Source organism: Buceros rhinoceros, unplaced genomic scaffold (genome assembly GCF_000710305.1).
Source record: "Buceros rhinoceros silvestris isolate BGI_N320 unplaced genomic scaffold, ASM71030v1 scaffold1752, whole genome shotgun sequence".
Lineage (NCBI taxonomy): Eukaryota > Metazoa > Chordata > Aves > Bucerotiformes > Bucerotidae > Buceros > Buceros rhinoceros.
Window position 1 is genome coordinate 102990 of NW_010397067.1, and position 14266 is coordinate 117255.

A 14266-nucleotide genomic window follows, 5' to 3' on the forward strand; every position below is an offset into this window, starting at 1 on the left:
TTTTTTTTTCTTTTTTTTTTTTTTTTTTTTTTTTTTTTTTTAAGTAAGATAAAAGGTTCTTTTACCAGCTTGGAGATTGCAGAAGACACAAGAGCAGAACAGAAAGCACAAAGCATGTGGGTACTGACAGCTTGGGTACTGACAGCTTAGGTACTGACACATTACAAAGGAGACTCAGTAAGTTTTCTTTATGATGATAAAGAAAATTTCTCCAAATTACTGTCAAGAGTGGGAAGCTTAATCCACAATGACTTAGTCATACTTTCAAATTAAAGGTATGTTTTCAGCCTTGGACAAAAAACAACACATCTTTCCAATTTTCAGGACAGGCTGACACGTCCTTAATGATTAGCAATTTTTCTTAATACTCCACAGTGAGAACAAGGTCAACTAATCGTAAAAAAAAAAAAAAAACCAACAAAATCTGGGCTAAGATCACTACATTTGTAGCAGTCGTGGGAAAACAATCATAATATAGCCACTCTCAACTAAATTACAGACAAATATGTTCATGTCATCTTGTCAAAAGCCTCTTGCTACTGAAGATGCTACACCATGAAGGTTAATTCTCCCAAATTAGACAAACTAGATTCCCATGTCTTTTGGTGACTTTTATATGGCTGAAGCAGGTTCTTTAAAGCTGCTGCACTGTGACCTTTTACTTTCCGCAGCTGTCTGTAAAAGGGCCTCAGACAAACAGTTCAGAACCAGGGCATGACATGGAAATAAGACTTCACAGCCTTGGGCTAATGCAGCTCAGCACAGGGTAAACATATTTTTGTCTATCTTTCAGGGTTTATCTCTTTTATGACTCATGATGAGTAATTGTTTCCACATCCCTTTCTGTCATAAGGGACAGGGAACATACTTGTTCAAGACAAGAGCTTTACATGGAATTTAGGAGGAACATGACACAGTCTAGAGCTCTTGCTGCTAAGCCTCTGGTTGGATTGGCTTTGCTGTTCTCACTTTCACCCAGCCACTCATGCCTTAGCCAACAGTTCAAGATGGTAGTTGACTGTAGAAGAACAGTCTATATGAGGGCTCTGAAATGTGCAGTAGAGCTTCTGGCAGTGATAAATGAGAGCTATAATTGATATATCTCATTCCAGTGTATATAAGCAGAATCACACACTGATAAGATAATGTATGAAGAAAAAGGCTGAATGCAATCTCATTCTTCATTCAACAGATAGCAATCTCATTTCACTTCTATTATTTAACATGAAACCAAGCCTTAGCTTGAGAAAAGAGGAATTTAAAATCTTCCCTTCAGAAGTTCCACCAAAACCAAGAGCATTACGCTTACATCATATGAAAGCACACTGTACAGTTCAAAAAGCCAAGGTACCAATAGGATCTTATTTACATATTTTACTGTTTTATTATGTATTTATATGACATATTTTGATTAAATCTTATCTCTTGATTCTATTGACATAATATGCCAGTTAAAGAAACAAACAATCTCCACCTCCAAATCATAGTGGGGAAAGGAGGGGGACACAAAGCCACAAGAAAAGCATACCAGCAGCATTAAACCACTCCTACTGGAACTACAAGTTCTTCTGGTTCATTAGCTAATACTAAGCTCAGTAGCAAAGGCAGATTTGATGATATGCAACAATGCATTTTGTCAGCATGTGAAAGTCAATCACATACCACTTATCAGAGACAGCCAAAACAAAATGTGGCTCGGGGTACAGCAAGGTGCTCCAAGTGCAGTCCAGGAGGCACTTGTGAAGCTCATGCTACAGGGCACCTTCAACCTTGCTGCAGGTCCATCTCAGCCTGCAGTGAAATCCCAAGCATTACCTTCCACCTACTGATCTCTCTGAAACTCTTCTTCCACCTCCCTACCCAAGCCACAGCATGGCTTTTGGGGCACTCAAGTTCACATGCAGTCTGATAGAAACAGAAGGTGATTAGGATTAGGACAGAAAAGTGTTGCGTCCCTCAGAGAGGAAATAACAGAGGATAGCAAGTATCAACACACATAGTTTTCCACTTATGCAGATATAATAACTCAGCTCTCTCTATAGAAATAAAAAGGCCATGACAAGTCTGAAACCTGTGGTAACACTTCTGCTTTTAGTGATTTCTGGAAGAAACTCACATCAGCCTAGTGAAATTGTCATGGTTACCCTCCTGTAGTTTTCTGCTGATTACCACGTTCCCCATTTGGTTAGCACAATATAAATTCAATTATCTATCAATACCTACTTTGATCCCCCCAAAATACTACTGAGAAGGGAGTGCGAATCTAAAATAATTTGGGAAAGAAATGGGTGAGGAAGAGGAGGAAGAAAATGAGAATAATTATTTGTATTCTTTAATAAAAGAACATTCACTATATTTATAGATGAGGAGATAACCTGATCTTTCAGGGAAAAAAATTAAGAAAAGAAGCTTCCAAAGCAGCCCAACAGTTGTTCCACAAAGCACACTCAAGCACTGTGCCCAGATAGGTAATAGGTGTTTGCACACAATTACTGATTAACCCATACAATATTTCACATGACATTTGCTCAGGTGAGGTGATTTTGGAGCAAATAATAGAGAAGGAATAAAGCTGAATGAATAAACAATAGTAGTTAAAGCTTCTCTGTGTCTACTTTTTTATCTTTTTTCCCATATATCTTTTTTCAAACTTTTCTATGTTATAGAACTGGCAGCATATGACATTTAGACAATAACCCATTTTTCAAAAGTCCAGCAGGTTTTGGTTACCCAGTTATCCATGCCAAAACTGATGCAATGCAGATGTACAAGTCAGTCTCTTTAATACCTACTTCATTAACAATAAGCTCTTCAGTGTGAATGTAAAGGACTCCTCCCCACATGACTATCTAATAAACTATCAAGGATTTTCAGAGCTTTCATATGAACGTGGAAATACTATCAGATGTTTTAGGCATGACTTCTTTTCTTGCTGCAGTTCTTTCATATATGAGCACGGGGGTACAAGGCATCATCAGTTTAATGAAAGACAGGAAGAAACTATTCTATATCAAAGAGTAGTAAGAGGAAAACAAACAAAGTAAGTACATATGGAAATAAAAAGTAGTCATGGCAAATTTTTTCCTCTCACAATAGCCAGAAGTACCCTTCTTTCTTGCATTCCTAAAAAACCAAGACTAAAACCAAAGACCTAGAGAGCTGCCTCTATTTTTATTTTTACCTTTTAACAATTTCATAATGCAAGACCATCACACTTCCATTGCAATTAATCTTGTAGGATGCAAATATTTAAATCTGCTCAGACTTTCATTCTTTTTATAGCTAACCTGATCAAATGATATAAAGGGAAAACCTGACATGATGTAAGAAAGTGAAGAGTTGAGTATGTGTGGAGGTAAGCAGCCTGCCTATGAGAGGTTCACAGAGAGGATACACCATCCTTTAACATATATGAAAAGTCTCCCTTCCTTTTGTTAATATACATGAAATAAGAATGCAAATAAAATAAGGTGACTCTATTCTTGTAACTACATGTACCTACTACTGGACATAGCTACAGCAAACAAACTCAGAAACACCAGTGCCGGTGGTTGAAATGGGTTAAATTCGTCAGAACTTTCAGCATCTATCTGAAAGGAAGCACTACAAAACTTATTATAATATTTTAAAAATATGTCACCTTCAGTAAATCCACATTGTTAAGAGTCACATGTTCATGGAAAAAAAAAAAATTAAAAGATAGAAAGAGATGTAGCTGAGTATCTGTTCCTAAGAGACAAAATGATCCCCTTTAAAAGAATTCAATCTCTAACAGAAATTCTAAAAAGTACATGCATTCAAAGGAGAAGGAAAGAGAGCACATAAGGCAAGGAAAGTGCTCAGAGTGATGATAGGCTGACAGACTGAAATATCTATCTTCACCTTGAGGGATGTGTAAAGAGAAATTAGAGTGTGTACACTCAATATGTCTTTGGAGTTGATCCCTCTACAAATGTCATGCTCAATTGCAGTAGGTATTTATACACATTAATGGTGAGGCACTGTAACGAGCAAGCACTGTACAAGTTACTGTGCCTGCATTGTGCTATCTTCTTCGTTACCCTACTCAGCTTTAGAAGGCTGAATACCGACTGTGACAAACCAGCTGGATAGACACACACAGAGCCCAATTTAGTGAGAGTCTCAAAAACTGCAAAGAAGAGAGAAGTGTTCTGTTCATTAAAAGAAGAGGCTAGAAGTTTCCCTAAAAAGTGGATTAGAGTTATTAAAATTAGCAGCTTCCTATGTTTAAGAATACAGGAGACTTCATCAGCCATCCTGGCATGTCCTACGGCAATGTTACAATCCCATTTCCTTTTATTGTGACTCTTGAAGTTTCAGAAAATGATAAAAATTTACAAAGCAGTAAAACAGTATTCTTATCGAGTTCATATCTCTTTTTTAATGAGAAGAATGGAACTCGTAGGAAGAGAAAAGCAGCAGCATAATACACTTGCAAACGACATAATTGTAACAATTTTGATGTGTGCTTTCATGGTGCTGAGACACTCGGATGAAAAGCCCCATTGGAGTTGTGTGATCATTTTCATTTTACTATCCACAGACAGTAAAATATAAAAATACAAGATAACATTAAGGATGTATTTACATACTGTGGAATCCATCAAACTCAGGTAGAAGCATAAAGACACAGGTGGACCCTCAGCACTGAAATACTGCACTGAAACCACGGCATCAAATGCTTAAGAATTATTACAGTATGGTTAGTAAATGGAACATAACCAAAGAAACTGTAAAAAACATTGAGAAGATACATACTTGCACACACACAGATCATACAAGCACCATTTTTAAGCAACTAAACTATTAAATGCTAAATGCATTAACCACTGCCACTAAATTCCAACTTCCCACTGTTACTTCTTAATCCAAATAACATTAACTATAAGCATCAAAATACGTTCATTCTAGGGTCAGTGAATTAAACTTATCTACATTTGTTTTCGCTGGTAAGTAATTTTTAATCATTTTTGTAATCTACATTACATCACTTTCTAAACTTTTTGAGAAAAGAGTTTCAAATCTGTAAGTACTGTAGTTACTTGTTGTGACTTTATGAAAATGGGTATATTGTTTTCCTTCCTTCCTTTCCCCACCCTTAAGCTGATGCTGAAGTTCTCAGATATACATCTGACTTCTTTTTGTGCCAATGGAATTACAAGGGGTTTTGTATTATTAATAACAATGAAAAAAATAGAATTTTCTGGAATGCTTATCTAGGGATAAAAAAAAGGATTTGCTAGATTAATTTTGCAGAGACAATACCTCAGTTCGATCCTCAGCAGTATGCATCCACTTTGCAGAGCACATCCTGGCTTTCAGTTCTGTCCAACAGTCTCTAAAGGCTGAGCAACACTATCTAGCAGTTGTTAGGATTGAAGAAATCTAGTCATTTCAAACTGCCAAAAGCAATGATTTTATAAAATCTGTACACTGTAGTTATGGTTTGCTTCAGCTGGATCAAAAATTAATCTAAAAGTCCCTCAATTTCTGTAAATTGTGACAAAAATGAGTAACAGAGCCTTACAGACTTACTCTCAGGATTGTTCTTTTAGTATCAGTAAATGCAATGCAAATTTAGTGGTTGCTCCAAGTCAAGGTCAGCTAATATTGTGCACTCTGAAAACACACTGAAACCTTAGCTTTGGGGAGACAGACAGGGTAGGAAAATGAGGAATGTCATCAGTTTAAATACTCGGTGGATATGCATAGCACAGCCATTCTGAAAGAGCACCAAGCTTTCCTTCCCTTGCCTACCCATTCAGAATCACTAAATTGAACTTCTTCTAGACAGCAAATATCATAGATGCACAGCTCATACTTGCATTTGCATCCATTTGTGAATGAGGTGGGACTGGTGTACCGCTGGAGTTGTCTCTCCTCAGTTTGACTTGGTAGTCAAGGAGAGAAGGAGTGAAACAGGCAGGTTAGATTTTAGAGTTTAAAAGTCTAGGTGATTTCAGGGTGCTTACTGAAAACACAAAGACCTAGGAAGGTCCACCAAGAAGCTTTAGCCAGTTCATACCCTGTCACATCCTGCAGATGAAATGGTGAAAATAAACTGTCTTCTGACTCGTATGGAACAAAACAAAAAAAAAATTAAAGACAAAAATAACCCCTCCTATTCCTAGGAAAAACCTAGCCAAAAGACTTGGCTGACATAAGAAGGTGAGAGAGCATTTCCTTCACAGACTGCATAAACCGCAATGGAACATAAAAGAAACACGTTTCTAATATATTCCCTAAAGCTCACCACCAGACCCAACATTAAGGTACCAGTAAGTGACCAACCTAATGATTTTGCACAGTTGCAGTGTAACATCTACAGGATGTTGACAATATTGCACTATTTATCTTTAGTCATGGTGCTGTGTTTTCTTTAGGCTCAGAATAGAAAACATTACAGATACTCAACAAGGTTTGACTGAGGTTTTAAATGCCGTCATGCCACGATGAATTCCATGGTCTGCGGCATTGCTTTACAATTCAGCTCAGAGGGGAACAAATCCCTGGTTGGGACATCATAAATATCACAGTTAAAAAAAAGGCTTTAAAATTCTCTACTAACATTAGGCAGCACTGGAATTAACCACACTCCTAATTTTAGACTATGTTCTTCAGCCTTCAGTTGAGCTGTGTCTTACGTCAAAGGAATACCCATCAACTTAGTGACATGGGTCAGCATGGCAAATCTGAGCCTTCCACTCCAACCATCTGCCTTCTCCCTGTGACAGCCCTCAGATGAATCCCAATTCTTCTCCATGCTGAAAACTAACAGCAGCAATGTTCTGTGGTGACAGCTGTCAATAGCCAAGCTCTCACCACACCAGTCACAAGGGTTAATTAATAATCTTCTCTGGACTGTTGATGTACTGAAGTTCAACAGTTACGACTAGCTTGTTAACAGTTATAAAATCTCAAGCTGGTAACAGGAAAAGATTCATTGCAAGCGTGATGAGTAAGTGTAAGTAAGTTGCACATTAGCGTTTTCTTGCCTCATCCCTCTCCTTTTTTGATAAAGCAGATTTTTTTGTAAATTAGCATTACTTATCATACACATTTTACGCACTTTAAATTCATATTTATTGCAATTGTTTTATAGTAATGATATTTCTGGATTTAAGCAGCAGCTTCATTTCAAGACTACAAAATTAAGTGCAAAAATTGTATTATTTTTACAGTAACACAATGGTGGAAAAATACTGAACTGCTGTAAACAATTTGGTTGGTAGGCTTTATTCTGTTGAAAACCCTGATCGGAAAATGTTTCAAACCATTCCACCTATGGGAGAGGTATTGATGTGGATATGATGACGTTTAACACCACAGTCTCACCATACGAGATGTTTATTAGACAAGTGAACTTATATATATGGAAACTAATGGCTGAAGGACAGGAGAGAACAGGACCCAGAAGATCTACTGAAGAAGCCCTTTTCTTGATGATACCCTCTCCTAAACCACCCAGATAACAGCGCTAATAGTCACAACTCCACCAGGGATTAACAGCTCATTCCAAGCAGATCTGTAAAGCACATGCTGATGTGCATACTGGCAGCTTGCAGTCAGGAAAAAATGCTCTTTACTGTGGAACGGTAGTCAAGTTGGACATCAGATACCACATTAATTATCTGATCAGTGAGTAAGTAAGATGAAGAGCCTTCAACCATTTCACCTACTGCAAACAGTAGGCAATATCTACATATTTTTCCTCAGAACCATGACAGTTTTAATTAAAATTTATGCTATTGTTCCAAGATCTATGTACTCAGACATGGAGTAGTACCTAACCTAGCTGGGGCTGTCACTGCATGATGCAAGGCAAATGAGGAAAAGGGGGTGGGGGAGTGGAGAGAGAAGAGGTGGCTAGGTGTTAATGCATTTTTGAATCATTAAGAATTAATTAGGCAGTTTTTAAAGATGGGGAAGTGGAAAAGAAGCTACGGAGGGATGGGGGTGGGGTGGGGGGAGAAGAACCCACAACATAGGCAACAATGAAAGCCCCCTCCCTATACAGAAACATAACAATGAAAACAAACAGGGGTCTTGAGGAGGAAAGTAAAACTAATATAGGCAGCGGTGAAAGAGCTATATGAAAAGCAAATGTACCAGTGTCAGATAATAGAACGGCAATTAGCCAACAGTTTAAAGACAAAAGTCTCACATCAAAAGGAAGAGGATCTACAAAAACACACATTATCTTGCTTCCCAGCCCTCTTGCAACCAGGACATTGACCCTGCAACAAGATCCTGATGGCCGGATCCAGTTCGGTGGGGCTATTTACATCTTACAGGTAAGCAGAGTTGTGGTACTCGATAATAAATTATGCAAGTGAGAGAAACTGTGTTACACGCTGTGGCTAGATTAGATGTGCGAAGAATTCAGAGCAAATACGATCAAGACGACTGTGTACCTCATGGGGGGAGGCTGGCAACGCAACTCTGCAACTGTATTTTGCATGCAATTCTATTTCCCATTTTAGAAATACCAGACAGTTCAGGACCACCAAGTTACTCAGCGAGAAGTCTGAAGGAGCACAGGAAAATTTTAACTTTGACATTTTCTGGTTTTGACTGCCAAATCATAATGTTTAAATGCTCCCTCACTGTAAGGATTCTTTTTTTTAATGATGATGATACTGATAACCATTATGAAAAGTTATATCTCAAAAGCCTGGAGCAACACAGTAGATTTCAAGATTATTTTATGCTTAGAAGTTGTTTAACAAAATGCAAAGTGGTCTTGAAAGCATTGTAACTAAATTTTTACTGGAATTGACTAAAATAAGCACTTTTATTTTTTATATGTACAATCAAAGCACAGAACGAAAAGATGAAAACATAAAGCCATTTCTCTCAGATCAACATCAACTCACATTAGGTTCTTCAGGAGCATAAGACAACTGATGAACTGTGCTCTGATTTTTGTATTTTACTCACTGGCTCAAATTCAGATTGTGCTTCCCTGTCACGGCTCTTGCAGGTAGTTGGCAGTAAGGCAATAACAGCCTTCAAAGGCTGTGTTTATTATTGTTTTATTCCAACTAAACATAATGCTTGGCAAAAACAGAGGATCCCTCCTCTTCCTTCCAGCACTTTTTTCTCCTTCCCGTTCCCTTCTCTCCCTCAAAAATCTTCAAGTCAGAGACTCTGAAGTCAGTGGACCCATTAAATAAATCACAGCCAGCCTCTGTGCAACGTTTCCCTTCTGAAGAATTTCATTTGCTCTGCCTGCTTAGCTGGAGAGCCAGCTTTTTGTTCCTCACTGCAGATTCCGCATTGGTTTTGTAAAGCCAAAGTCCCCACTCACTTTAGGCAATATTGCTGCTATTTGCTATCATACTCTGATAAATGGGTGACTTGTCAAAACACATTCCAGCAGCCCCAGCCTCAAACTCAAAAGTGTTTATGCAAAACTCTGTGGATCTACTTCCCATGATTGAAGGAGTTAATCCAAAAGACATCTACCAATGCGTAATTGCAATTAATGTGAAGGTTGCTAACAGAAACAGGCATACAGATGTTGAATTTTAAATCTATTTGGGAGCAACCGACTCTTACACGATATGGAAGAATGGCAAAGAGATTTCAACAGGCTTTTCATGTACCCTGAGGTAATAAGATAATGTATTGTTTCCATTTCCAAAGGATGTAACTTTCTAAAAAAAAAGTAGAGAAAGGAGGATATGTTCCTTTCAAAAAGGGAGGGTTGCATACCTCTTGTGCCTTCTTCCTATGACACCTCTGACATCAACAGCAAAGGCATGACTACAGTGCTAATGTTTTCGTGTGTTTTTCTTCTTCTCCATTAGTTTTAGAAGATTGGCTAGGATTTACATGAAAGGTTGTTGATCACCTAGGGCAAATAGCACGATCAAATAGATTAAATTAAAAGCAACCGGCCTCAACAAGCAAGGCACAGAGGCGGATTCTGTGAATGACATACTCGCTGCTCTACCTGCAGACTGTAAATCATCACAGGCTCACTTGACAGTGCCAGACATAGGCAGATCAGCACTTAAAACACGGTGAGTCCAAACACTGGGGTTTTTTCTGAACAATTAGCCTCTTGAAAGTGCAAAGTGAGGGTCGGTTCTTTGCATGATTCCCCCCACCCCCATCCCCCTCTTTCATATTCAAACACTTGGGGCAAGGCAATTTGACACTGGTTTCTGTAACAAACCTGGTCAGGCAGGATTTCTCACACACCCTGCACAAAAGGCTAACTTCTCACAAAGTACTTATTGGAGATTTACGTCAAGGTTGAGTGAACTGCAGCCAGGGAACTGAGCTCAAAACACTGTGTGAAAGGCTCTGGTACTAATCACTAAACCAGTGGGTTAGCTGGAGAGGAATTGAGGAGGGGGAGAAAGAACAAACAAATAAAAAATACTCTGTAGCGTATCATTTCCAATATCCAGCTACAATATTACCAGGAGAAAAAAGTGAATCACTCATAATTCAAGATTTCCTCCAATTATCAAATTATTGAAATAGCTACACTAAAAAAAAAAAATCAGCTTCATTATTCAAAGGAAGGTATGGTAGTCATTGGTTTCCTTATTTCCTTTTTTTCAACTTTTATTCCATATTTCCAGCGATATATTAGGCGATGACTAGGGGATGCTATAACTCAGACACTGATCTCAGTTGTTACTGCTGGAGATGTCTTCCAGAGAGAATCCAATGTTAGATTGATGCACAACTGCCAGAGGTGAACTCTGCTGGATAAGCAACTAGAATAAAGTGACTGACAAGTACTGATAGACCTTGTCCAGACTAAGATAGCAGGACCTTGTCAGAATATATTAACTAACTTGTTCTGTCCATCCAGCATAGGGAAGCCACGCTGTCCTGTTTGAGTGTAAATGAATGCATTAAGAGTTTATGGTACATATTGCAATTGAAAAACTAGCTCACCTTTCCTACCACTGTATCTTTACAGTCTAGGTTAGATGTGTTTTTTACATATAAAACAGTATATTACACAATTGGTTCTGCTGAAATGAACTCCAAGGGGAACTCAGATTTCCCCAGATCTGCTCTTTGGTCATTTGTTCAAAAGTGGGTTTGCATTCATTGGAAAGTCCCCTTTTCCCACCTAAATAGTGAAAGACAATTACATATTCCTTAATAAAGTAGGATAAGAAGGATTTATCCAAACACTAAGTAGTCTTTTAATCTTAAATGCTGCAAGATCCTACAGTAAAACTGCACTGAGATGCACGCATTACAATTTTTGCAAGCTATACAGAGACCACTTTCCTCCTGAAGGGTCACAGCAGCCAGACCTTTCTGACCCAGCAGAGTCCTGTTGTTCATTCTGCAGGTTTCAAGTGGATGGGCAGAGAAATTTTATTTCCTCCTCTGTGATACACTGTGGCACTACATTTGACCTACTTGTTTTGCAAATGTTTTCACAGGTTGTTAAAACTGCCATTATTTCATAAAACAGTGTGTTTATTTACTACATAGACTTTATTTAGGCACTTAGTTGATCCAGCTGCTTGAGTAATTTTATTCATACTATTCTATCCTCACACCGCAATACGCAGACAACAAGCAACTGTGCAGCAGCTTTCCAGCTTACTGTAAACTTCAGGAGAGAAAAGTTAACTACTAACAGATACATGTTCATCACCAATATTGAAAAAAAAAAGAAAAAAAACCACCACACATAAATGCATGTATTATTTAAGAAATCAAAGAAACCATTTTGTAACTGCTGTTAAAAAGATGGAAATATTAAGAAAGACTTTCTTCACATTGCTGCAAGAATGCTTGCTGCTGACCACTTACTGCTGTCCTGTAAAATTGGGGTGGAGAAATTCCCTGCTGCAATAAAACTGTCCATAAACAAGAGTCACATCAGTTCCTTTAAAGAAAAAAAAAGGGCGGGGGGATACCTTTCACCCTTAATCTGTCTGAATGGCTTAAGACACACTTTGCTGCCTAAATATAATCAGCAATATTACCATACTAGTTCCCTCAACAGGTTTCAAAGTGACATATAACCTTAAAAAAAGGAATTTTTTGTGAAACAGTATTTGTTAGTTGTGTTGGGGAACAAAAAAGAATAAATTGCAAGGGAAAGTATCATGGATTGTTCAGTGGCAAAGAGGTTAAATCAACATTTTAAAAGCAGTCAATCATGCACTTCAACAAACAAATAATTTTGAAACATCCAAAAATTACCATCTGAGCATATCTGGAAAATTCAACATGATGAGATCTTATCGGAGATTGTGATAATTTTCAATGTGACAATGTGCTTCTTTACTCATTTGGGTTTTTTTGGTTTAGGGACTTCTTACGACCATGAACCAATCGTTAACGCCACTACTTTCCAGGCACAGCTCTGCATCCGTAGCTTAGTGCAGCACCCATTACAATACCCTCGACAGTTCTCCTTTGCAAAAACCCTGCTTGTTTGCTAATGCTTGGTGCAGAATGAAGACAAGGCACTTCTTTTGTAAGCACCTCAAAATACAGATGGTTTTGCTTGTTTTGACTTTGAATGACTGGCACTTGAGGGCTGGATAAGCTTAGGAGATCTGCAAACAGGAAGCAGTGCAGAAAGGTGTTATACACTTGTAACGAGATTTAGAGAAGTGTCTGTAAAGGACATTAGGGGTTGGCTTCTCATTTTTCTTGGAAAGCCTTCAGGCAAGCTTTGGCACTTTGTAGAATTGCTTAAATATATTAATATCACCCAACTTCAGTCACCTAACTTACAGGCCTAAATTAAGAAAGTAATCTGCACAGGCTTCCTGAGCTGTCAGTCAAGGTAAAGAACAATTATTTGAGAAGGAAGATATGCTTCTGTTTTGATTTGCATTCTGTAGGTACCTCTCTCTCTTCTCCCCTAAGGAGTCCAAGAAAACTACCCTTCTTACCTAGGCATCTCATTTGGGTTCCTATGAGGTGATACAAAGATTCCTCAGTGCCTCCAGCTCAAGATTTTTGCCCATTCTTGCTTCCACTCTGTGACAGCTATTGTATGTAAGAAAGGTTACTGAATCGTAAGAATCCAGATATGGAGGTTTTTTCCTTTCTCTTTGAAGAAATCTATTCTTTTTCACATTAATTGTTTAATCATGACGAATTAATAAGACTCTACAAACCTGGTTTCAAAACTCCAAATTACAGCATATACCATGCATAGTTTCCAGAAATTCATTCCAGGTATCCCAGTAACTGTAAGGTGCAGGTCATCTAAATGAGGTCATGAAGAAAGTACAGAGCGACTGAATACAAGTGGGGAATTTCACAATACAACCCTTATCCTGTCAACAGTGTTAGGGGAGCAGGAGATCAATCTAAGACATGGCTTAGTAAATCAGTGAAGGGCCTTTAAAATTCAAATACATTGGTCAATGCCCAATCCAGATGCTTCCTTTCTTGTTTATTCTAAGCATACAAGATTTGCACAGCCTTTGTGTATAGGAGAATGACTTTCACATGTCCACAAGGGAAAAATCATTTAAGAACTGGTAACACTGCACACTACTCCCATGAAATATGCTTTGCCATGGCCTTTTATTGCTGCTCTATTCATATAACCTGTTAGATACATCAAAGTACCTGACCCAGGAAGGTCATTTTTACCAACAGTATTCACAAAAAGCATGCTAAACTGTTTTTTGGATTTCTAACTTGGCATAATGGTGCTTCATTTCTTGATTTCTCGGTTGCTGTTGCTGGTTTAAATGAGTATTTAACAGGAATCACCAAGAATGTTAGGTCAGAGTTTGCATTTCTGGATTTAAACAGCTGACTAATGTATAAGGGGTAGCAAATCACTAATTATCACTGAAGGCCTCCAGTAGCATAAAATGAACATTAGCAGATTGTTTACTGCACTTTTGAGATGGATTTCACAGATTCAGAAGGAGCAAAGACAGGTACACTAAGAATGAGAGGTACAAAGAAACAAAGCACTAAAAGCTTGTTTGAGATGCAATAAAAAACCTATATTGTAAAACTTTGGACAAAGCTCTGTGGACCATTTCTCCTAGTTAATTATTTCACTTCTCAGAGACATGCTTTCTCTTCAGATCCCTTATTCCTTTCTCTGTCCTGGCTCTCTTACAGGCTGGGCCTTCCTGACTTTTCAGTAGTTAGCACAAGCAGGAGAAAACACTCCTTTTTCACTCATACATACAACTCATGTACTGAAGGAGTCACCCCTAGTCTTAACCAAATAAGCTCATTAACTTTTCCTTTCCATCTTACTCCCTTTTTG